The sequence below is a fragment of the Triticum dicoccoides genome, chromosome 7B (assembly GCF_002162155.2).
Source record: "Triticum dicoccoides isolate Atlit2015 ecotype Zavitan chromosome 7B, WEW_v2.0, whole genome shotgun sequence".
In the NCBI taxonomy this organism is placed as follows: Eukaryota; Viridiplantae; Streptophyta; class Magnoliopsida; order Poales; family Poaceae; genus Triticum; species Triticum dicoccoides.
This window is the reverse complement of record NC_041393.1, coordinates 23,043,539-23,068,352: the sequence shown is the minus strand read 5'-3', so window position 1 is coordinate 23,068,352 and position 24,814 is coordinate 23,043,539.

Genomic DNA, 24,814 nt, shown 5'->3' with positions numbered 1-24,814 from the left:
TTCCGTTACATCGGCTAAGGTAGCACTGGGAGAACCACTGCGATTGCGCGCCAGTTGAGCTGGGTTAACGCCTCAGTGGAGAAAGCTAAAACTGACCGTCATGGTAAGGCGAGAGCTGGTTGCTATTCGAGAGGTTTTTTCGAGTCCCTAAAGACTTATGCCGCTTAGAGCGATGAGCCGACTAACAGTCCGGCCCAGGCGTGGATAGCGCCCCAAATTTTGCCTTTCGAACACTAGGGGCTTCGCCGAAATTTAAAATTATAGAATTCTATGGCTAAGTGAGAGTGTTCAACCATTATAAGTCCGGTTGCCTAGTTCGTTGTGTCGAGCGCCTCCCTAGATGGACCCAAATATGGGAACAAGAGTGCTCAAATTTATCCCAACACCCCAGCACTCGTGGCATGGGGGCTGAAGCCGACGACTTGCCATCTCTCAGATTTGATAAACGGCCAAACAGAAGGTAATATTTTAAATAAATAGGCGTTGCTTAGCGCATATGAACAAAGTTTTCAAGCGCACGGGATAACACATTGCGAGTCTACTCCAATATTACATCTTTGGGGCACTTGTCCGCAATCTTGCGGGCACCCTTCAGGACACTCTTATAGTACATTTAGGGCGTACGATACTCCTTGCCTGCCGGCGGCGCGTCTGTCAGAAGCCTCTCAGCATCCAGCCTGCCCCAGTGCACCTTTGCACGGGCAAGGGCCTCACGGGCACCTTCGATGCAGGCGGAGCGCTTGATGACTTCCACCCAAGGGCACGCATCCACCAGCCGCCGCATGAGGCCAAAGTAGCTCCCAGGCATGGCCTCTTCAGGCCACAGCCGGACTATGAGGCCCTTCATGGCCTACTCGGCTACCTTGTGGAGCTCGACCAGCTGTTTCAGCTGGTCGCTAAGGGGCACCGGATGTCCGGCCTCAGCATACTGAGACTAGAAGACCTTCTCCATTGAGCTCCCCTCCTCGGCCCGGTAAAATGCGGCGGCATCAGACACGGTGCGAGGTAGATCTGCAAACGCTCCTGGAGAGCTCCGAATCCGGGTAAGTAACAGGTAATTCACACTCACATGCTTGCTTTGCATGAAAAATACCTTACCCTCCGCTATTTTCTTCACCGCCTCAATCTCCTGGAGGGCCTTATGGGACTCGGCGTTCGCGGCTTTGGCACTCTCAAGAGCCGAGGCAAGTCCGGACTCTCGAGTCTTTGAGTCGCGCTCCAAACTCTCATGCTTTTCCATGAGAGCCTGGAGCTCTTGCCGCACCTCCGCCACCCGCGCCTCCTGTCTCTCCCGCTCCGCTCATTCTGCGGCCGCATTACGTTCGGCCGCGGACACGGCCTCCTTCAGGGTCGCCACCTCGTTCGTGGCCCCTGCAGTGCCCACGTTATCCTTGTTATTTCTATTGCAACCAAAATCCTTTTCTGTAAGGTACAAATTTAATTCGGTGTTACTCACCTTCTTTCTCCTCGAGCTGCCTCTTGGCAAGGCCGAGCTCGTTCTCGGTCTGCTCGAGGTTCTGCTTCAAAGCACCGACCTCCGTAGTCAGTGCAGCAAAGGTCAGCAGCGTAGCCTGCAATCCCATATTGACATAATTTTTAGAACTCCTGCATATATCTTTTTAGATCCTCAGTACTGCTTTTCTTTCTGAACACCGAACCGAGCATCAGGGGCTACTGTCTATGCGGTATTACATTACATATTTTTAAAAAAAACTTCTTACCTCAAAGCCTGATAGAAGGCTGCTGCAGGCCTCGGTCAGCCCACTCTTGGCGAGCTGAACCTTCTGAATCACCACACTCATAAGAGTGCGGTGCTCTTCCTCGATGGAAGCGCCATTGAGCGCCTCCAGCAATGAATCCGGCACCTCCGGTTGGACAGAGGCCGCCGGTGCCACGGTCTTGCCCTTCTTATGAAGGGGCCGCCTGCTGGACTCCGGAACCACTGCGGGTTCTGGGGTGGAGTCCGGAGCGAAGTCCGGGAGGCTGCCTTGTGGCACCTCCGGAGCCTCACCCTCCTGGCGGGTCCCCTCCTGGGACCCCACCTTGGCGTCCTCGGCGTCACAAGGGGTGGAGGTGGTCGGAATGGAATCCACATCCGACGGAGCCAAGGACCCGCTCGAAGAAGCGGGAAGATCATCCTCGGCCGGACTACAGGTTGTATGCGGCATTAGAAGGACATTGTGTGGTGAAAAAGAGAAATTATAAATCATGCAGGAATCCGGATACTTACGATCTTGCCAGGGGCTTATCCCTTGAGGGCCACCCCTTGTCGCCTTCGTTGGCGTTGGCGGAGCTGTCCGGAGGAAGGGACCTTCCCCTCTTGGACCCTTTGGCCTCCCCCATTAGGGAAGCCTTCCTCTTCCTCTCTCCCCCCTCCTGGGGAGAGCCCCCTCTCTTCTCCTCGTCCTCGGGGGTGTAATCCGCCTCGGAGTCGTCAGACACCTGAAAACGGGAACTCTTTCGAGTACCCGTGGCCTCCTTCTTGGCCTTCTTCTCCGGCACCACATGTGGTGCCGGAACCAGTAGCCCCGCTAGATGGGCGTCTACTGGGTCTTCTGGCATGGGAGCCGGACAGATAATCTGCTCGGCCTCCTTCATCCAGCCCTGTCAAAGGAAAAGGGGAGATTAGATCCCGCATAAAGTCGAACTATTGAAAACAGGTGTCCCGTAAAGGGTAGAATTACTTACCTCGTCAGCTGGACGCTGCGAGCGAAATCCGCGATCTTCAGTAGCGGATGCGGGAGCTTCGGCGCCCTTGAATAGCACCTTCCAAGCAGCTTCGTATGTCGTGTCGAAGAGCCCGCTCAGGGTTTGGTGCTGTGCCGGATCAAACTCCCACAGATTGAAAGCCCGTTGTTGGCAGGGGAGAATCCGGCGAACAAGCATGACCTGGATCACGTTGACAAGCTTAAGCTTCTTGTTCACCAGGGTCTGAAGGCAGTACTGGAGTCCTATCAGCTCCCCCGAACTACCCCATAGCAAGCCCTTCTCTTTCTAGGAGGTGAGCTGCATGGGGATACCAGATGTAAACTCGGGGACCACCGCCCATTTAGGGTCGCGTGGCTCGGTGATGTAGAACCACCCCGATTGCCACCCTTTGACGGACTCCACGAAGGCACCCTCAAGCCAGAGGACGTTGGGCATTTTGCCCGCCATGGTGCCTCCGCACTCTGCTTGGACGCCCTTCACCACCTTCGGCTTGACATTGAAGGTCTTTAACCACAAGCCGAATTGGGGCTGGATGCAGAGGAAAGCCTCGCACACGACGATAAACACTGAGATGTTGAGGATGAAGTTTGGAGCCAGATCGTGGAAGTCCAGGCCGTAATAGTACATGAGCCCTCGGACGAAGGGATGAAGTGGGAAACCTAGTCCGCGGAGGAAGTGGGGAAGGAATACGACCCTCTCATGGGGCCTGGGGGTGGGGATGAGCTGCCCCTTGTCGGGCAGCCGGTGCGCGATGTCGCGGGAAAAGTATCCGGCGCCGCGTAGCCTCTTGATGTGTCCCTCCGTAACGGAGGAGGCCATCCATTTGCCTCCCACTCCGGACATGGCTGGAGAAGGTTGAGACGAGATGTGCGAACTTGGGCGTTGGAGCTCGAGTGCGCGGAGATGGATAAGAAAAAGGAGGAAGAAGGCATAGGTAAAGAGGGTTGATCCTTATCCCCTTATATATGGGTGGACGGAGGCCATTCGTCCCCACCAGCCTGGTAGAACTCGCTTATCCCCCAAGCTCCACAATCAATGGCGTGGTTGGGTTACCGACGTCCGTATTGATCGGAATCCTGGAATAAGGGGAACATGATCTCTGCTTCGACAAGACTTGCCAAGGAAACCGCTTCGCTAAACGCGCTGAGGTTGTATAATAATAACAATTCAAGTAAAGGCTTGGTGGTGGTGTGACATCATGCCACAAAAGACGTCAGCAGATTGAACCTGTGTGTGTATTATTCTCTCTACGGTGGAATGTGGAATTTATTTTGCAGAGCCGGACACTATCCAGGTGTTCACAATCTTCTATGGATTATTCGGAGAAGGAACCCTCCTTGCAATGCCGAACAATATGCGTGCCGGACTCATCATCATTGAAGCCTGGTTCAGGGGCTACTGAGGGAGTCCTGGACTAGGGGGTGTCCGGATAGCCGGACTATCATCATCGGCCGGACTCCAAGACTATGAAGATACAAGATTGAAGACTTCGTCCCGTGTCCGGATGGGACTTTCCTTGGCGTGGAAGGAAAGCTTGGCGATACGGATATGTAGATCTCCTACCATTGTAACCGACTCTGTGTAACCCTAGCCCTCTCCGGTGTCTATATAAACCGGAGGGTTTTAGTCCGTAGGACAACAACCATTACAAAAATCATACCATAGGCTAGCTTCTAGGGTTTAGCCTCCTTGATCTCGTGGTAGATCCACTCTTGTACTACCCATATCATCAATATTAATCAAGCAGGACGTAGGGTTTTACCTCCATCAAGAGGGCCAGAACCTGGGTAAACATCGTGTCCCTTGTCTCCTGTTACCATCTGCCTAGACGCACAGTTCGGGACCCCCTACCCGAGATCCGCCGGTTTTGACACCGACAACGGCCCAACGGAATAACCAGCCGTTAATGGGTATAAAGTGTTACACTGTTCATTACGGACCAGTTTCACCGCGGGCCGTTAATGGGTGTAAAGTAATACACTATTCATTACAGGCCAGTTTCAGCAGGGGCCGCTAATGGGCCAAGAGTTACAAAGGGCCTCATATGGGTCGAAAGACATCATGGGCCATACATGGGCCAGAAGTGAAAATGGGCTGGAATCATATTGGATGGCCCAAATGATGCTACTGGGCCTAATTCGCATAGGGAGTAACGGGCCTTGGGTTAGCGGGCTGTAAATGGGCTATATGCTAACAGGACGTTAACAGGCTTTCCATGGGCCGGCCCGCCAGCTTTTGACCAAGTCAAATGGGCCGGCCTTTTCACAGGAATGGGCCACTGTTGGGCCATGCCACGTGTCGACGTATCATAGGCGCCTTCTATCCAGTGAGTGGATGACATCTGTCCCAATGATGAGCCGACACGTGTTTCCTCCAGCCAATGATGATTTTACACGTGGAAAATCCCCATTGGTCAGGGCTGTTAACGGGTTATCGGATCCAAAACCTGACCCGATAGCTTAACGACGTTCCTTTACAGTGGATGCCACGTGTCGGTCACCTTTGATGAAAGCACTTCTATGACGCGCGATTTATCGTCATGGAAGTGGACACTTCTGTGATGATAATTTTGGTAATGTTATGGAACACTTCTACGACATCAGGTAAACTGGAGGGTTTAGTCCGTAGGACAAGGACAATCATAATCATAGGCTAGCTTCTAGGGTTATCATCCTCGATCTCGTGGTAGATCAACTCTTGTAATACTCATATCATCAAGATCAATCAAGCAGGAAGTAGGGTATTACCTCCATAGAGAGGGCCCGAACCTAGGTAAACATCGTGTCCCCCGCCTCCTGTTACCATTAGCCTTAGATGCACAGTTCAGGACCCCCTACCCGAGATCCGCCGGTTTTAACACCGACAACTGTCTATACTGTGACATTCTTTTTATGTTTAATTGCGTTGCTTACCTCAAAGCCTATTAGAAGGCTTGTCCAGGCTTCAGTCAGCCCGCTTTTCATGGACTGAATCTTCCCAATCACCGTGCCCATAAGGGTGCGGTGCTCTTCAACAATGGAAGCGCCTTGCAGCGCTTCCAGCAAAGTATCCAGTGCCTCTGGATGGACAGAGGTCACCTGCGGAATAGGCGCACCCCCTTCTCTTGAAGGAGGTTGCTTGCCTGATTCCAGACCCATATGGGTCTCCGGAATTATATTCGGCTGGGGGACGAATTAGGTATGGCCCCCGACGTCAGTATCCATGGGGTTTTCTCCCCCATGTGTCCGACTGCCGAAGTTTTACCCTCCGGCGCCACCCTGACGGCCTCCTGAGTCTCTCCCTGGCCTAGGTTCCTTTGGGACGACACCTTGATGTTGTACATGGCCTTGGTAGAGGAGGCCGTCGAGAGAGTCGCACTGTCCATCGCCTCCGGGTCCAGCGAGTCCTCCGATGAGGATCGCTCGAGGTTGGACCTAGCCAGACTGCAGATACGTGATTCAACGTGTTAATACTATACAGTAGTGAGGCCAGATATATGAACGTGTCCAGGTTTTTTAGTACTCACGATTTAGCCTGGGGCTTGACCCTAGGATTCCATTCCGAGCTGATGTCGGTGGCCGTGGTGGAGTCGTCCGGAAGGGAAGCTTTCCCCTTCTTGAACGCTTCGGCGTCCAAACGTGTGGAGGCCCTCCTCTTCATTCCCCCCTTGCAGGGGGAATCACTTTCTTCTTCTTCATCCTCCTCTTCCTTGTCGTCCTCGGCAGCGGAGTGAACCTCGGCGTCTTCGGACGTCACGTCTGAAGTGCCCTTGCGACGGAGACTTCCCCTGGTCTCCTTGGCCTCCTTCTTGGCCTTCTTCTTCGACGCCTTATAGGGCGCCGGAACCAGCATCTTTGTCAAAAGTGGACATGCTGGATCCTCGGGCAGCGGAGCCGGACAGTAAATCCGCTCCGCCTTCTTTGTCCAGCCCTGAGAGAATTAGTAGGGAAATTTAGACGTTTCCCTCAAGTAAGCGAGTAAAGGATACACCTCGAAAACATGTAAAGACTTATCGAACTAGTGGGGCGGTTCAATTTGTGCCCACGATCCTCGGTCATGTCCGGCCATGACTTGCTGGGCTTGAATAGTACCTTCCAGATGTCTTCGTGCATTATGCCGAAGAACTCCAGTAGGGTCTGGTCCTTGGCCGGATCAAACTCCCATAGACGGAAAGTTCGGCTTTGGCATGGAAGGATCTGGCAAACTAGCATCACCTGGACCATGTTGACAAGCTTGATGTTCTTGTCCACCATGCTCTTGATACGTGCCTGGAGCGCAGTCAGTTCGTCTGACGAAGACCAGTCCAGGCCATTCTCGGGCGAGGAGGTGAGCCGCATCGGAGCTCCGGATTGAAATTCGGGAGCCGCGACCCAGGTGATGTTGCGTAGCTCAGTGACGTAGAACCACTGTTGTTGCCACCCTTTAGAGGACTCGTTAAATGTACCTGATGGCCATGTGACATTGGCATCTTGCTCACAATGGCGCCTCCGCACTCTATGTGTTCGCCGCCCACCACCTTCGGCTTCACATTGAAGATATTTAACCACAATCTAAAATGTGGTGGGATGCGGAGGAAAGCCTGGCATACGACGATGAATGTCGAGATGTTGAGGACAGAATTTGGGGATAGATCATGGAAATCTATCCCGTAGTAGTACATGAGACCGTGGATGAATGGGTGGAGAGGAAATCCTAGCCAGCGAACAAAATGAGAGAGGAATACGACCCTCTCATGAGGCTCCGGAGTGGGGACGACATGTCCCTCGGCCGGAAGTCGGTGGACGATTTCCTTGGCCAGCTAGCCGGCCTCCCGGAGCTTTTCGATATCCTTCACCTTGACGGAGGAGACCATCCACTTGCCCTGCGCTCCGGATCCGGACATGGCTGGAATGCATTTTGGGCGCGGAAGAGATGAGAACTTGGGCGCTGGAGCTCGAGAATGGGGAAGCTTAGAGAAAGAAGGCATGGATGAAAGAGGTGGATCCTTTCTCTTTATAAAGGCAGTGAATATCAAGCACCTCCCCACTTGCCCTAAAAACTCACTTATCCCCGAGGGCCCTGCAAACAGTGCAGTGGGATTACCCATACCCGTATTGATGAGAATCCCGCAATAAGGGGGCATGATCTCTGCTTTTACAAGACGTGCCAATGAAACTGCATCTCTAAATATGGAGCGGTGGGCTAAAAATGGTTCGAATAATAACCGGGCATTGACGTGATGTCATGCTGCAAAAAGTTGTCAGCAGATTGGACTCGTGAAGTATTATACTCTCTACCGTTGTGTGTGGTATTAGTTTTGCAGAGTCGGACACGTTTCCTGTGTTCGAAGGAAGATTTGGAGTATTCGAAGGAGGAACCCGCCTTGCAATGCCGAAGACAATCTGCATGCTGGACACCTCGTCATTGAAGCCTGGTTCAGGGGCTACTAAGGGAGTCCTGGCTTAAGGGGTCCTCGGACAGCCGGACTATGTTACATGAGCCAAACTGATGGACTATGAAGATACAAGACCGAAGACTCTCTCCCGTGTCCGGATGGGACTCTCCTTGGCATGGAAGGCAAGCTTGGCGACCGGATATGAAGATTCCTTTCTCTGTAACCGACTTTGTACAACCCTACTCCCCTCCAGTGTCTATATAAAGTGGAGGGCTTAGTCCGTAGAGATGGATACATACACAATCATAATCTCCATAGGCTAGACTTCTAGGGTTTAGCCATTATGATCTCGTGGTAGATCAACTCTTGTAATACTCATATTCATCAAGATTAATCAAGCAGGAAGTAGGGTATTACCTCCATAGAGAGGGCCCGATCCTGGGTAAACATCGTGTCCCCCATATACTATTACCATCGACCTTAGACGCACAGTTTGGGACCCCCTACCCGAGATCCGCCGGTTTTGACAACGACAACGGGGGATACGCTCAGGTCATGCCTGGCATACCCCACCTCGCCAGGTCCCACGGACCTGGTCTTCGTGTGCCCCTCCTAAGTGAGAGCCTGGCGAGGAAAGGTATGACGGTCGGTTCATACGTCAAGGGGGGACTCCAGAGCACCGCGTCTCAGGATCCTAACTGTCCACCTAGCCCCTCACCCCTTGGTCTCATCCTGGTGATCCGGACAACCCAACGGTGGCTGAGGTATGCGCGTGGCCGGGCCCTATCGAGGCAGAATGTCAAGGCCTCACTCTCGTTCCTTTCAAGCCGTTCGTACGTCAAGGGGGACTCCTAAGCACCGCGTCTCAGGAGCCTAACTGGTAACGTAGCTCCTCACCCCTTGGTCTCGTCCTGGTGATCCGAAACGACCCAACAGCGGCTGAGGTATGCGCGGGGCCGGGCCCTACCGACGCAGAACACCAAGGCTTGCCTTTGCACTTTTTCCTAAGTTGTTCGCACGTCAAGGGGGACTCCTAAGCATCGCGTATCAGGAGCCTAACTGGCCATGTAGCCCCTCAACCCTTGGGCTCGTCCTTGCGATCCGGACGACCCAACAGCGGCTGAGGTATGTGCGGGGTAGGGCTCTACCGATGCAGAACAACAAAGAAAACAAAAAAGTCGGGGAACCACAATCTAATTATTACAAAACATATTGTTCCAAGCAATCAATTTTAAACGCCTCCATGAGGCATGCTACATGATACAGGACGAACAAGAAGGAGTAGCGCCACCAAGACACCTCTTCAACCCTGGGTACCACCATCACCCGCCAGCGGAGCCTCGTCGCCAGCCGCGTCGGCCGTCCCCTCGGCCCCAGCCGCAGGACCGACGACAAGGAACTTGCTCAGAAGGATGTCCTGGCGCAGGCGGATCTGGTCCAGCACCTGCAAGCTTCCACAAGGGACGGGAGAAATCTTGGAGCGGCACTAGGCGTCGTACCAAGAACTCCTTAACGATCATGGCCCCCATCAACTTCTCATTCTTCATGTCATCCTCCATCTTCTTCATCAACGGCTTCAGTGAAGGGTTTATGATCTTCTCAGAAAGCCACCCCTTCATGTGAGCACTTGGCGTCCATTAGGACCCACCTTTTTGGGGCATCCTCCACCTTCTTCCCGGCGTGGGAGATTGTGTTGCCTCCCCGAGCCGCAACGAAGCCGACGCTCCATGTGGGTCGGTTGCCAGTCATGCGGAGGAAGAGGAAGTGGCGGAGCATGGTGACGAAGGGCATCACCCCCACGAATGTCTCGCAGTAGAAGGCAAAGACGGACATGAGGAGGATGGAATTGGGATGGATGTGGAGCGCATGAAGGCCGTAATGATGGAGAACGGCGTAGAAGAAGTGGGAGAATGGGGGCACCAGCCCCGAACAGATGTTGTGTAGGAAGATAGGATAGTAGGTACTGTTCGTGGGTTCAGGTGTGGCGGCGGCAACCCGGAGCGTAGTCTCCCCTCACTCATTGCCCTCGCTCGCCGTCAAGAGAAGCGCGGTCTGGAGCTTCTCCTCGGTGATGGAGGGCGTGATCAGCACCTACCCGTACCAGGCATAGCTGGCAGCCGAGGCTGGAGCCTTGGTCTTAGCAGCAGCCATTGGGCAGAAGATTGGAGGGGAGAATCGGCAGATCCGATGAGTTCTTCGGTGTTGGGAGAAGGGGATCTAGAGCAAGATGAAGGGAAGGCAATGAAAGCACCACAACAGATGGCAACCCTTTTGTCAGCCGGAAACAGTTGCCAAGGCAGTGTGGGGAAGTAGAGACGCCCACGTCCCATCAATCGCCACACGTCATCAAGGCCGCAGGCGGTTAGGGCCCGCGGCGCTCTGCACTTGCCCTTTGGCTTCACCTGGAAGCCAAGTCCGAGCGCGCCTTGGGTCCAGGGGCTACTGTCCGCGTTCTGGATATGGGGGTATCCAGACTTGCCTGCCTATAGCCCACCACGTGGCTCTATCAACGGCCTGGTACGGCCCAGCTTCAGCATCAATGACTCAAGACCCTCGTGAGGGGCCAAGCCTCGCGATGCGGACGACAACAAGAACCCCGAGGGAATCGGCCTCCTCAGGCTGGCTCCCGAGGGGCGGAGATTTCTATGAAAGGTGCACCTCACGAGGATCAGCTAACGTGAGCCATGATGACCAAGGCCAGAAGGGCGCCAGGCGGCCTCCAGCGGGTGCAGAGCACCAATTTCCTCTTTGGTGCAAGGGAAGCAAGACACAAGCGCGGAGTCCCGAGGAATCAGCCAAAGGTTTCCATTCTGGTGCAACAAGACCAAGACCACCAGGACGGCAGGACGGAGGTTATCACCAAGCCCACCGCAACGTCACGACCAGTGGCTTTTCTCAGGCGAAGACCACTTTAGTCCGGATAAGCTGTACTTGTCCCCTTTCAAATCCGGCTGTTGTGGGATCCCATCCTGCCAACATTTGGGAAGAGGACCAAGGCCACTATAAATAGGACTTAGCCACCACCATAGAGGGGCATCTGGTGGACATCGTGTTCAGAACGTGGGAAGAGATCCACTCTCACCCGACCACCTCACTAGCTCTCTCGAGCCCAAGAACACCTCACCTCCTGAGGCTAGTTTATCTCTACTGTACTAATTCATCCTCAGCCCCTCGAGGCAATCCACCAAAAACGCTGGAGTAGGGTATTACACTGCAAGGTGGCCCAGACCAGGATAAACTGTTGTGTCTCTTTGTCGCTTCGAGCCCGACGCGCTAGGCTTAGGAGGATCGCGAGTAGGCATGCTAGGTACGTTGAGATCTCCTCACGCACCCCAGGTTCGAACCTTTCAAGGGTTTGCGGAACCCCGTAATCAGATACAAGTAAGCTACCGTAAAACCATCCTCGTTGACAACACAAGCACTATTGGCCGAGGGGGAGGAAGAAGCTTCTTCACCACCAAAGGAGAGCTGAGTATCGGGCATGGGCACTCCCCTTGGCTTCCACCAAGCTTGGGGGAGGTGCCTCGGTATCGTATCATCCCACTATCTTTTTGCTTTTACTTATCTTAGTTCGGTCTTTTTGCTTTAGATTAAATAAAGTTAGTTCGATCCTTTCTTATTTGAGAGTCCGCTTAGTGATATATCCTCTTAATCGTGTGCAAGTTATATAATAAAGTTAGTCTGAGTTTTACTTTCTTTACTTTCTTGTTGCAAATAAAGAAAAGAAATAAGAAAGGAAGAAAAATAAATAAATAAAAGAAAGGAGATAAATCAGTAAGATCATATACTAATCCTATGGTAGGTAATAGCACCACATAAGGAAAAGTATTATTAGAATATTTTCTTAGAGATTGGCAAATAGAGCATTAGTCAATGATGCAACTCATGAAAGAATTAATAAGGGAAGAGAAGATTCACATATAAATATACTATCCTAGAAATCTTTTGTGATTGTGAGCCCTCATTAAAATATTATATGCCAAAATTGTTGACGTTGGACAAGAAAGACAACTTAATGATTTATCTATATTTATATTCACATAGAAGTCATATTGTCATAGATCCTTTAACATGTGATGCTTGCCCCCTATCTTTGCTAGCCAAAAATTCCGCACCAAGTAGAGATACTGTCGTGGAATAGTCATGACAGATGTCCTTGTTAAAGGACTTAGTCATGGAGCCATCGCATATAGGTTAGCTTAAAGGGGTTAAAAGGGACAAAGGACACATGGTTTATAATGGTTCGGCCCCTTGAGGTGAAAGTAAAAGCCTACAATCTAGTTTTGGGTGGTATTGCTTATGTCTCGATTACCAGGGAGCGAATCCGCTTGACCTACCTTACGATCTGTTGTTTCTTGTCCTAAACCGCCACCGGGTCGTCTGCTCACGGAGTCCCGGCTGGCTCATAGACAACGTGTCCGGCTCGGTGACTACTTTACATGCCTTATAATACAAGTCTTACATATATGGCGGTTTATACCTACGGGCCCTAAGTCGCCCTTGGGCCTTGGGCCCTTGGCTGTTAACCGCTATCTTTAATGTCTTCATGGGCTTCATATTATGAGTCGCCATAGGTATAACCTGGCCCCTCCTGGGTGGGTCATACCAATAGTTATATCCCCAACATTAGGCCCCAGGTTCATTCGAAATTGTTCATGTCAATCTTCAATACTTAAAGAATCTTCCCTTCTCTCTTGTGCGAGAACTTGTAACCCGTCATGACGTCACCTCCTGGGATTGTGATAACCCACCATGATGTCACCTATCATTTAATGCACACAAAATCCATCATGTCTCAACCGATCCTTATCTTAATAATCATCCTGAGAATCGAGGCGGCTGGGCTGCTGGATAACCATGTTTTGGCCTCCTCATTTTTTGCGCCCACTTATTAGCCTTCTTCTTTTAAATAGTATTGACCGGTCTCTTCTCATTCTCCCCTTTCCATCATCTTCTTCCTCACGCGCCTTCTGCCGCTCGAGCTCCACCGCTATCGCGAGCACCTCGTCCTCCTCGACCTTGGCCGCTGCATCAACCTGTGTCAGATCAGAGTACTCCGACGCTCCACCGCAGTTGGATCTGCACCTGTAAGTACTCCTCCTCCAATGCGTCAGATTGCATTAGGGTTTCGGCTGTTCATCGTGTTCTTTGTAGTTTCTTCTTAGTTCCTCCACAATAGCTCCTTTTGATCTGAAAACGGTATAGAACTTGTGCGGCAGTAGGTTTGTCGTTATCCTCAATACCAGCGGACCCCTTTTCCATGGAAAATAGATCTCATTAGAACTTATGAACTCCCCTACACTAGTATTAGGTCTTTATTATTTTTCTTTTCATGAACTATATCTGATCCAAAATAATAGTTTGCAATCTATGAAACCCGTTTTACGGTACTTAGTCAAAAATTGCATCTTGATAGATCCACTTAGCCATGGCGGCTCATACCACCAACTGTAGTTAACTTTGATGCTCCACAGATTTCTCCTTTGATAGATATCAAACAGCCCATGGCGGCTTACATAACCCATTGTAATTAGTCATGTATCATTAGGCCCCTTCTTAAGCCTCCATTTGAATATGTGCTGCAATACTTTCCGTCCGGCTTATTTTGAACGGCAACTTTGTTCTTTTTCCTTTTTAGGCTCCCTTTTCCACAATGGCGCCCAAAGCGACCACTTCCACAATGGCACCCAAGACAACCACTTCCTGCAACTGGGTTCCTTCCATCGTCACAGAAAACACGCTTGAAGACTTTTTGAAAACCGGATACTTGCCGAAGAAGTCTGTCATGTCTTACCGCGCCCCTAAGCCGTTAGAAGAGAAACCTCGTCCAAAGGAAGGCGAAGTCATTGTCTTTACAGACCATATGAACCAGGGCTTCTCACCGCCCGACTCTAAGTTCTTCAGGGACATTCTGCACTTCTTCAACCTGCATCCTCAAGACATCGGACCCAATTCCGTGTCTAATATATGCAATTTTCAAGTATTCTACGAAGCCTATCTTCAAGAGGAGCCCACAGTGGAATTATTCAGAGAGTACTTCTATATAAACCGCCAGAATGAACATTCCAATGGACCTAGTTTGGAGCTTGGTGGGATCTCAATCCAACAAAGGAGAGACGCTATTTTTCGTACGCACACCTGCCGAGTCACCCCAAAGATTGGAATCAAACATGGTTCTACTGCCAAGATACCTCATCGGCTGATGAGAATCCACTGCCCGGCTTTTGTGCCCTGCGCCTGGAATCAAATCACCCTTTCCCTGATAAGTTGTCAACTGCTGAACGCAAGAAGCTCGCTCCTAGTATCACCAAGGTTAAAGCTCTGTTGGGCAATGGCTTAACCGGCATTGACTTAGTTTGATGTTGGGTCTCATGGCGGGTCATTCCCTTAAGCCAACGCTCCGGCTTGATGTGCACCTACACCGGCGCCAAGAAAGATCCACTGCGCCACAACTTGGATGACCTCACTGACGACGCCATCAAGGAGATGACAAAGTCGCTTTTGCATGAAAGTCTAGCAGACTGCAGCAAGGTGGGCCCGAGCCCTTTCCGCAAATCTAACCCGACACCAGGGGTAAGTCGCCAAATCCTTTATTTTATCTTCACCCATAAATACTTTGTTTTAACTCAACCTTGATGACTTTTACAGGCTGATGGTGATTTCTGGAAGAAAGAATATGATCATGAAGCTGCCAAGAGGGCCAGGAGGGCCAAGAAAGCTGCCAAGAAAACCATGAAGAAGAAAGGAAAGAAGCCCAGCGCTTCTGAGCTGCTCACGCTGGACGACTCCTCTAAGTCGGAGGTAGCCCTTGACTCTCTTGGCTCCTTTTTCAACCACCTTATTGACATTGACTATCATCAGGATGACACGAGGACCAGTCAAGCTGTTGAACAAGAGGTAACTATCATCTCATCCGACTCCGAGCCTTTGCCAAGACAGAAAACCTGAAGAGTAACCCGGAAAGTAAGATTTTCACACCCCTTAGCTCATTTGGATCCTGATTTTCTTTTGAAGCAATAGCAGCATGAGAGACGGCGACAGACTCGGACCAGCCAGGATGTAGAGCTATCCTCCGGCTTACTAAATACAACGAGGAAGCGCCGGAATGAGGTCACCCCAAACTTAAACTCTTTTTATCCTTTGGAGGGTCGTACTTGTCAACCACTCAATCCTTCCGACTCAAATTATGAGGAAACATCTTATTCCTCTTCCGGCAACTCAATCCAATCTAATCTACCGGCTTTCAAGACTGCTCCTGGATAATAGCGAGTTACTTATCATTTTTTCATTATGATCCTGTTATACTTATACTGACTTTTATGACTCATGCAGTGGAAAAGCCAAACCCAGTAAGAAGGCCAGAGTGAATAAACCGGGTGAAGACCCCAAAGCTGGTGAACCAGAGCCACACACGGCAGCACCGGAGGACCCTGTTCCTCCATCATCAGAGCCGATTCTTGATGACCCGCCGGTGACTTCTGACCCGCCTATGGAGCGAGCCAGTAATGTTTCTTTGAATCCTGAAACCTCAAGCCCAGTGAAGATGGCTGACACTCATGACGATGACGTGGTGATCACCAACACCATATTTCGAGAGCCGGGAAGACCAACCATTTTAGCCAAACATTCTGCCAAGGAGGAACACATTCAACGGCGAAAGGTGAAGTCTGACGTTGCTAACTACTCTCAACTGAGCATTGGCGAGGTATATTCTGGCTATGTCAGTCAAGTGAACTCCAGTCGTGACGTTGAAGTTGAGATGGCAAAGCAGATGCATCATAACTTTGAGCTATGAGCTCTTCCTTAGTAAATTATGCACATCCTGCCAGCCCCCAAGTCTACTGTTTATGAAGAATTTGAATATGTTGTAGACTTGACTTCCATGAGCATAAATAATAACCTTTGAAAGAATCCTTATTATCCGGCTTAAATCCATCCAGCTCATAATGAATCTGTAGATATAAACGCTGAATCCGTAGCCCCCAAGGGCCGGCTTAATCAACTTGAATGAGCCGGTCCTTCATAGTGTTGAAAAAACATTACATACTTGTGTAGTTCTCAGGAGCCGTTTGTTTATAGCAAAATTATCATAAGACAAGCAATATGCATTAGCCCCCAAGTTCCAAGTACTCTTGCTCACAAAGTGCTTGGGACTTATTCACATAGGTCGTTGTATAAATATTTTTTGCAGTAAACATTAGTCCCCAAGTGTCAAGTGCTCTTGCTTGCAAATTGCTTGGGAGTTCCTTGTTTGTGACTCATATTTTTGAACCGGCATATGCACAGGACACCACGGCTCAACTTGAAACTCAATTGTCTGACCTGAAGACCCGACTAGAGTTGCAAGAATCTAAGACCCAGCAGGCAAACTCCAAATTTGAATTCAGTGTGACTGAAAGTCGGCTTTGAGGTTGAGAAAAAAGCCTGGGCTGAAGAGAAGATTGCGCTGACACAACAGGCTGAGAGCGGAGGCGGCTCTTGAGGAGGTGACCACAGAGCTTTCCGGCTTAAAAAGCCATGTATCACAAATTGTTTCGGCTATCTTTGGTAAGTCGCCTTATGATTGTCAATTTCGAATATTTTCCAGGATGACATGAATCACCGCTAATCCATCCATAATCATTATGCAGGCCCTAGAAGTATCAATCTGAACCAAGACATGTTGGTGAAGCTGAAAACGGTTTACACACTAGTGGAGCGACTGTTTGTCGGGGCTCAGCATGCACTGGCAACAATCTCTCCATCCAACCAAGCTCCAACACTCTTAGTTGAAGTCTTGAGGAAACTTTTTGTGCTGCCTGAGCGATTTGGTGAGATGAAACGATCATGTTCCAGAGACGGAGCTGTGACGGCTTGGACCCGGGCCAAGGCTTGGCTGCCCGAGCTAGACCCGGCCGACATATCTACCGGGTACCCGAGCTTAAAGGAAGACGGTACCTCGTTCACCAAGAAAGACTTTGCCAACTGCGTGAAGACCATACGTCCTCTAGCTAGTTTGATTGCTAATGAAACCGATCTATCTAGATATGAGCCGGCCTATGACTTGGGAAAGCAGAAGATGCCAACTCTGTCATATAAAGTGCATGATCTGATACCCCCAGTCCGTAAGCACACTTTCGCGCCTGAAGTTGACCCGGCCGAACTTATTAATAATGAAGCGGAATTCCAAGCTTTGAGTGGCATTGACTGGTCATCCCCAACCTTCCAGGAAATAGAAGAGGACGAAGACATGGAGCGGGATGATCCAGAAGCATCAGGCCATCAGAGCCAAGAGGATTGAGCCGCGGGGCGGTTCATGTTGGTGATCTTGTGGAAAAACACTTAATCATTTGGACTCTTTGAGTCATGTAATAGAATAGCCATAATTTTGGATATATCCTGCACACAAATAAATCACAAGAACCCTGGGCAGTTCACCATAGGGTGGATCATAATATCTCATATCTAACCACTGATGTGTAAAAAATAGTCATAGATAGCGCTGGTATGAACCAGAGCTTTAAATATAACTATAACAATACCATACCTGTGATACTGAATTGGACTGTCGGCTTATGTTACCTGTGTAGTAAGGGTAATAATCCAATCTTTAAAAGCCAATACTTCCAAATATTTGTGATTGTCATATGCTGGCGACTTATTGTCCCAAGTCAAGCCGGGTGAAATATAAACCACACATATATGCTTTAGATATGAGCAAAAAGTATCAAGATAAACCCGAAAGATCATTTCAAAAAACTTAAGTCAAAAAGATAGAAAAGGCGAGGCTTCTGATTCGAATACGATCAGTAAGCCGGACCAAAAGGGGTTAAGCTATGATTTGAATATGATCAGGAAGCCCCCTAGTGGGTTTGGCATTGCGCCGATCAAGAGGGTACTGACAGCTATGTTCTCTTTGGTGAATACACCTATGTTTGAACAGGAAGCCCCAAAATGACCTTTAAAACATTTGACGACTCCGATTCGAATAGGATCAGTAAGCCGGACCAAAAGGGGTTAAGCCATGATTCGAATACGATCCAACCCCCAAATGATCAAATTGTTTGAACAATTATGATACGGATATGATCAGGAAGCTCAAAGGGGTTAAGCTAGATTCGAATACGATCACCCCCCAGTGGTCTAAGTGTTTAACCACTATGATTTGAATACGATCATTAAAGTCGGACCAAAAGGGGTTAAGCTATGATTCAAATATGATCTAGCCCTCAGTGATCAAAAAGGTTTGGACGGCTATTATTCGAATATGATCAGGAAGCCGTGCCAAAGGGGTTAAGCTAGATTCGAATACGATCAACCCCCAATGGTCTTGGAAGTATGACGAAGGAGAATAATTATTAAAGATGAAAATGATAGAGGTCTTGCTTTATTATAATGGGGCATTTCCATTTCTGCCCCTAACTCGAACCACCTACTCAGATTTGCCCCTAATTTCAAAGCATGCTCAAATTTGCCCCTCTGCCGTTAAGTCACTACTCAGAAATTCCCTTCCGTCCAGTCAAAGGCCTTTAACCGTCAAAGGCCCATGTGTACTGTAGCAGACAGAAAGTGCTACAGTATTGTATGGAAGGGCATTTCTGAGTAGTGAATTAACGGCGGAGGGGCAAATTTGAGCATGCTTCAAAATTAGGGGCAAATCTGAGTAGTGGGTTCGAGTTAGGGGCACAGATGTAAATGTCCCTATTATAATCATCAAAATATATACATCGTCAAAATATGTACATCATAAGAGATGTCGGCTAAAGGGAAGTAAGGCCGAAGATGAGCAATATTCCATGGCCGGCGGGTCTCCTCCTCCGACTTACGTGAGTCTTTATGCTCTCAAATATCTATAAGGTAGTATGACCCACTGTTCAAGTTCTTGCTGACCACAAAGGGTCCTTCCCAAGGTGGGGATAACTTGTGCGCATCAGTTTGATCCTAGATGAGTCGGAGCACCAAATCACCTTCTTCAAAGGTTTTGGACTTAACCCGACGGTTGTGATAACGGTGCAGATCTTGTTGATAAATCGCCGAGCGGGCGGCCGCAAGGTCTCGTTTCTCATCTAACAGGTCAAGTGCATCCTGACGTGCTTGTGCATTATCAGCTTCCACGTAAGCCGCCACGCGGGGCGAGTCATAAAGGATGTCACTAGGAAGAACCGCCTCTGCTCCATAAACCATGAAAAAGGCGTCTAACCCGTGGATCTGTTGGGGGTAGTATTGATACTCCACAGCACTGAAGGTAACTCCTCCACCCAACAACCCGGCGTCCGCTGCAAGGGAACTATAAGCCAAGGCTTGATGCCTTTCAAAATTTCTTGATTGGCTCTTTCAGCTTGACCATTGGACTGGGGGTGAGCTACTAATGAAACATCATGTCAAATATGCTCACGTTGACAAAACTCCTCCATGGAACCCCTGGACAGATTAGTGTCATTGTTAGTTATAATGTTGTGTGGAAAACCAAAGCGAAAAATCACCTTTTTGAGGAATTCAACCGTCGTGGCTGCGTCACACTTACTGACCGGCTCTGCCTCCACCCACTTTGTGAATGTATCAACCGCCACCAAAAGGTGGGTCTTTTTATCCTTGGACCTCTTAAAAGGCCCAACCATATCAAGACCCCATACCGCAAATGGCCAAGTGATTGGAATCATTCTTAATTCTTGAGCCGACACATGAGCTCATCATGAGAATTTCTGACAACTGTCACATTTACTGACCAAATCCTCTGCATTAGCATGAGCCGTCATCCAATAAAATCCATGACAAAAAGCTTTGGCCACAAGGGACTTTGAACTAGCATGATGACCATAGTCCCCCTCATGAATCTCACAAAGGATCTCATGGCCTTCTTCAGGAGAGACGCAATGTTGAAACGCCCTAGTGACACTGCGATGGTGTAACTCGCCATTGGCAATTTTCATTGACTTAGACTGCCGGGTTATCTGCCTGGCTAAGGTTTCATCCTCAGGTAACTCACCCCAGGTCATATAAACCAAATATGGCACTGTCCAATCTGGGATAGCGTGAAGAGCCGCCACCAATTGTGCCTCTGGGTCAGGAACAGCCAGATCCTCCTTTGTAGGTAATTTGACAGAAGGATCATGAAGAATATCCAAGAAGGTGTTAGGTGGGACCGGCTTATGCTGAGACCCCAGACGTCTTAAGGCGTCAGCCACCTCGTGTTTCCTGCGATCAATGTGTTCCACCTGATAACCTTTGAAGTGTCCAGCAATGGCATCAACCTCATGGTGATAAGCCACCATGAGTGGGTCCTTGGAATCCCATTTGCCTGAAACCTGCTGAGCTACCAAGTCTGAGTCGCCAAAGCACCGCACCCGGCTTAAGTTCATCTCCTTAGCCATCCGAAGACCATGGACCAAGGCTTCATACTCAGCTGCATTGTTAGTACATGGAAACATCAACCTTAAAACATAACAGAACTTATCACCTCGAGGGGAAGCTAAAACCACTCCAGCCCCCGAGCCTTCCAATTTTCTGGACCCATCAAAGTGAATAGTCCAATATATGTTATCTGGCTTCTCTTCAGGCATCTGCAGTTCTGTCCAGTCATTGATAAAATCCACCAGCGCCTGAGATTTGATGGCGGTACAAGGTACGTACTTCAAACCATGAGGTCCAAGCTCAATAGCCCACTTGGCTACTCGTCCTGTGACCTCTCTATTTTGAATAATATCTCCCAAAGGAGCCGAACTGACCACAGTGATGGGATGACCCAAAAAATACTGCTTAAGCTTCCGGTTGGCCATGAAAACCCAAGAAACAAGCTTCTACCAATGTGGATACCTCTGCTTTGACTCAATGAGTACCTCACTGATATAATAAACCGGCCGTTGAACCGGATATTCCATGCTTGCTTCCTTCCATTATACCACAATAGCTACACTGATTGCCCGGGCATTAGCAGCCACATATAACAACAACTGCTCTTTATCAATGGGAGCTACAAGGACTGGCGGCTCAGCTAGTTGTTTCTTCAAGGCTTCAAACGCGTCGTTAGCAGCATCACTCTAGACGAAATCGTCTGTTTTCTTCATCATCTGATATAGTGGTATGGCCTTCTCACCTAACCGACTTATGAACCGGCTTAAACCAGTGATACGACCCGCCAGACGCTGAACATCATTAATACACGCTGGCTTTGCCAAAGAGGTAATGTCCTTGATCTTCTCCGGGTTAGCCTCAATGCCTCTGTTAGAAACCAGAAACCCCAAAACCTTGCCTAGTGGCACACCAAAGACACACTTGGATGGGTTAAGCATCATATTATAGACCCAGAGATTGTGGAAGGTCTCCTTCAAATCATCTATCAAGATCTCCTTCTCTCTGGATTTTACCACAATATCATCCACATAAGCATGAACATTGCAGCCAATGTGACTATGAAGACAATTCTGCATACAGCGCTGGTAAGTCGCCTAGGCACTCTTGAGCTCAAAAGGCATAGACACATAGTAGAAGGCTCCAAAGGGAGTAATAAAGGTTGTCTTCTCCTGGTCCTTAACTGCCATATTGATCTAATGATAACCAGAGTAAGCATCCAAAAAACTAAAATGCTCACATCCCACCATAGGCATCAATGATTTGATCAATACGAGGGAGAGCAAAAGGATCAGCCGGACAAGCCTTGTTTAAATCCGTGTAATCCACACACATAAGCCAAATGCTATTCTTCTTAAGCACCAGCACCGGATTAGCCAACCACTCAGGGTGAAAACCTTCAATGATGAACCCAGCCGCTAAGAGCCAAGCCACATCTTTGCCAAAAGCCTTATGCCTCTCCTCATTGAAGCGACGAAGGAATTGCTTGACTGGCTTAAATTTTGGATCAATATTGAGAGTGTGCTCAGCGAGTTCCCTCGGTGCACCCGGCATGTCAGAAGGTTTCCGTGCAAAGATGTCCCGGTTCTCACGGATGAACTCGATGAGCACGCTTTCCTATTTAGGATCCAGATTAGCACTAATACTGAACTGATTGGATGGATCGCCAGGAACAAAGTCAATGAGCTTCGTGTCATTGGTCGTTTAAACTTCATCACTGGATCATGCTCTATGGTTGGCTGCTGCGTCTTGAGCTTGCGTTGGTTTTCCTTGAAGAGGAAAGGGTGATGCAGCACAGTAGCGTAAGAATTTCCCTCAGTTTTTGAGAACCAAGGTATCAATCCAGTAGGAGGCTCCTCACAAGTCCCATGCACCTACACAAACAAACAAAGAACTCGCAACCAACGCGATAAAGGGGTTGTCAATCCCTTCACGACCACTTGCAAAAGTGAGATCTGGTAGAGATAATATGAGAAGATAAATATATTTTTAGTATTTTATAATATAGATTGGAAAAGTAAAGATGCAAGTAAAAGTAGATTGAAAGCTTATATGATAAATGATAGACCCGGGGGCCATAGGTTTCACTAGTAGCTTCTCTCAAGATAGCATAAGTATTACGATGATGGGTGAACAAATTACTGTTGAGCAATTGATAGAAAAGCGAATAATTATGAGATCACGTCCGTGACAAGTAGACCGACTCCTGCCTGCATCTACTACTATTACTCCACACATCGACCGCTATCCAACATGCATCTAGAGTATTAAGTTCATAAGAACAGAGTAACACTTTAAGAAAGATGACATGATGTAGATGGATAAACTCATGCAATATGATATAAACCCCATCTTTTTATCCTTGATGGCAACAATACAATACGTGCCTTGCTGCCCCTGCTGTCACTGGGAAAGGACACCGCAAGATTGAACCCAAGGATAAGCACTTCTCCCATTGCAAGAAACATAAATCTAGTAGGCCAAACCAAACCGATAATTCGAAGAGACTTGCAAAGATAACTTAATCACACATAAAAGAATTCAGAGGAGATTCAAATATTTCTCATAGATAAACTTGATCATAAACCCACAATTCATCGGATCTAGACAAACACACCGCAAAAAGAGTTACATCGAATAGTCTCCAAGAAGAGGAAGGAGAACTTTGTATTGAGAATCAAAGAGAGAGAAGAAGCCATCTAGCTAATAACTATGGACCCGAAGGTCTGTGGTCAACTACTCACAACTCATCGGAGAGGCCATGGAGTTGATGTAGAGGCCCTCTATGGTGGATTCCCCCTCCGGCGGAGCGCCGGCGATGGCTCCAAGATGGGATATCGCGGATACAGAAGGTTACGGTGGTGGAAATAGCTTTTCGTGGTCGCCTTTGATGGTTTCGGGGTACATGGGTATATATAGGAGGAAGAAGTACGTCGGTGGACGCCCGAGGGGCCCACAAGATAGGGGGCACACCCAGTATGGGGGCGTGCCCTCCACCCTCGTGGGCGCCTCGGGAGCTTCTTGACTGGCACTCCAAGTCCTCTGGATTACGTTCATTCCAAAAATCATGCTCCTGAAGGTTACATTCCGTTTGGACTCCATTTGATATTCCTTTTCTTCGAAACACTGAAATAGGCAAAAAATAGCAATACGGGCTGGGCCTCCGGTTAGTAGGTTAGTCCCAAAAATGATATAAAAGTGTAAAGTAAAGCCCATAAACATCCAAAATAGGTAATATAATAGCATGGAACAATAAAAAATTATAGATACGTTGGAGACGTATCATTGGCTTCTTCAAAGACGTCATATCCGCTAGGTTAACATTATCCTTATAAAATTTCAACTCCTCTGCCGCACAGACGGACTGAGCATAAGCAGCGTCCCCTCCTTTGCACTCCAAGGCTAACTTCCGACTCCCATGCACTCTGATAGTCCCCTTGTAACCCGGCATCTTGAGCTACAGATAAACATAACACGGTCATGCCATGAACTTGGCATAAGCCGGCGGTCCAAACAGAGCGTGGTACGGACTTCTAATCTTGACCACTTCAAAATTTAATTTCTCAGCTCTGGAATCATGCTCATCTCCAAAGGCCACTGCTAGTTCAATCTTGCCAACTGGGTATACCGACTTACCAGGGACCACACCATGGAAAAAATATTGGACTGCTTAAGATTCTTATCAGTTAACCCCATGCGATGGAAGGTCTTATAATAAAGGATATTAATGCTGCTACATCCATCCATAAGCACCTTAGTAAACTTGTATCCACCAACTTGAGGTGCCACCACCAAAGCCAAGTGACCCGGGTTATCAACCCGGGGCGGGTGATCCACTCGACTCCACATAATGGGCTGCTCAGACCATCCCAAGTAGTGGGGAACTGTCGGCTCAACGGCGTTCACCACCCTCTTGTGAAGCTTCTAGTCCCGCTTGCACAAACTTGTGGTGAAAACATGATACTGCCCACTATTCAACTATTTAGGATGACTTTGATATCCGGACTGCTGTTGCTGACCCCCTGGCCGGATTGCTGATTGAAACCACCCTAGTTATTTTGGTTATATCCACCCTGATTCTTTTGGTGGCCCTCGAAGCCGGAATTAGAACCGCCACCTACATAACCCAGGCCATGAGAACCGCCACCACTTGAGCTGCCTCCCGGTCCATGATTACCATCAAACGAGTGAAGGTTTTTGAAAGCCTTCATAATTGTACAATCTTTCCAAAGGTGAGTAGCCGGTTTCTCCTGCGTGCCATGCCTTGGACAGGGCTCATTAAGTAACTGCTCTAGAGTAGGACCTGATCCGCCGGTCTAAGGAGGCGGCCTCCCCTTACGACATTGATTGTTACCCTGTGTATTGGTGTTAGCGACAAACTCCGAGCTACCATCAGCCTTGCGTTTACTGTTGCCCCACTAATTC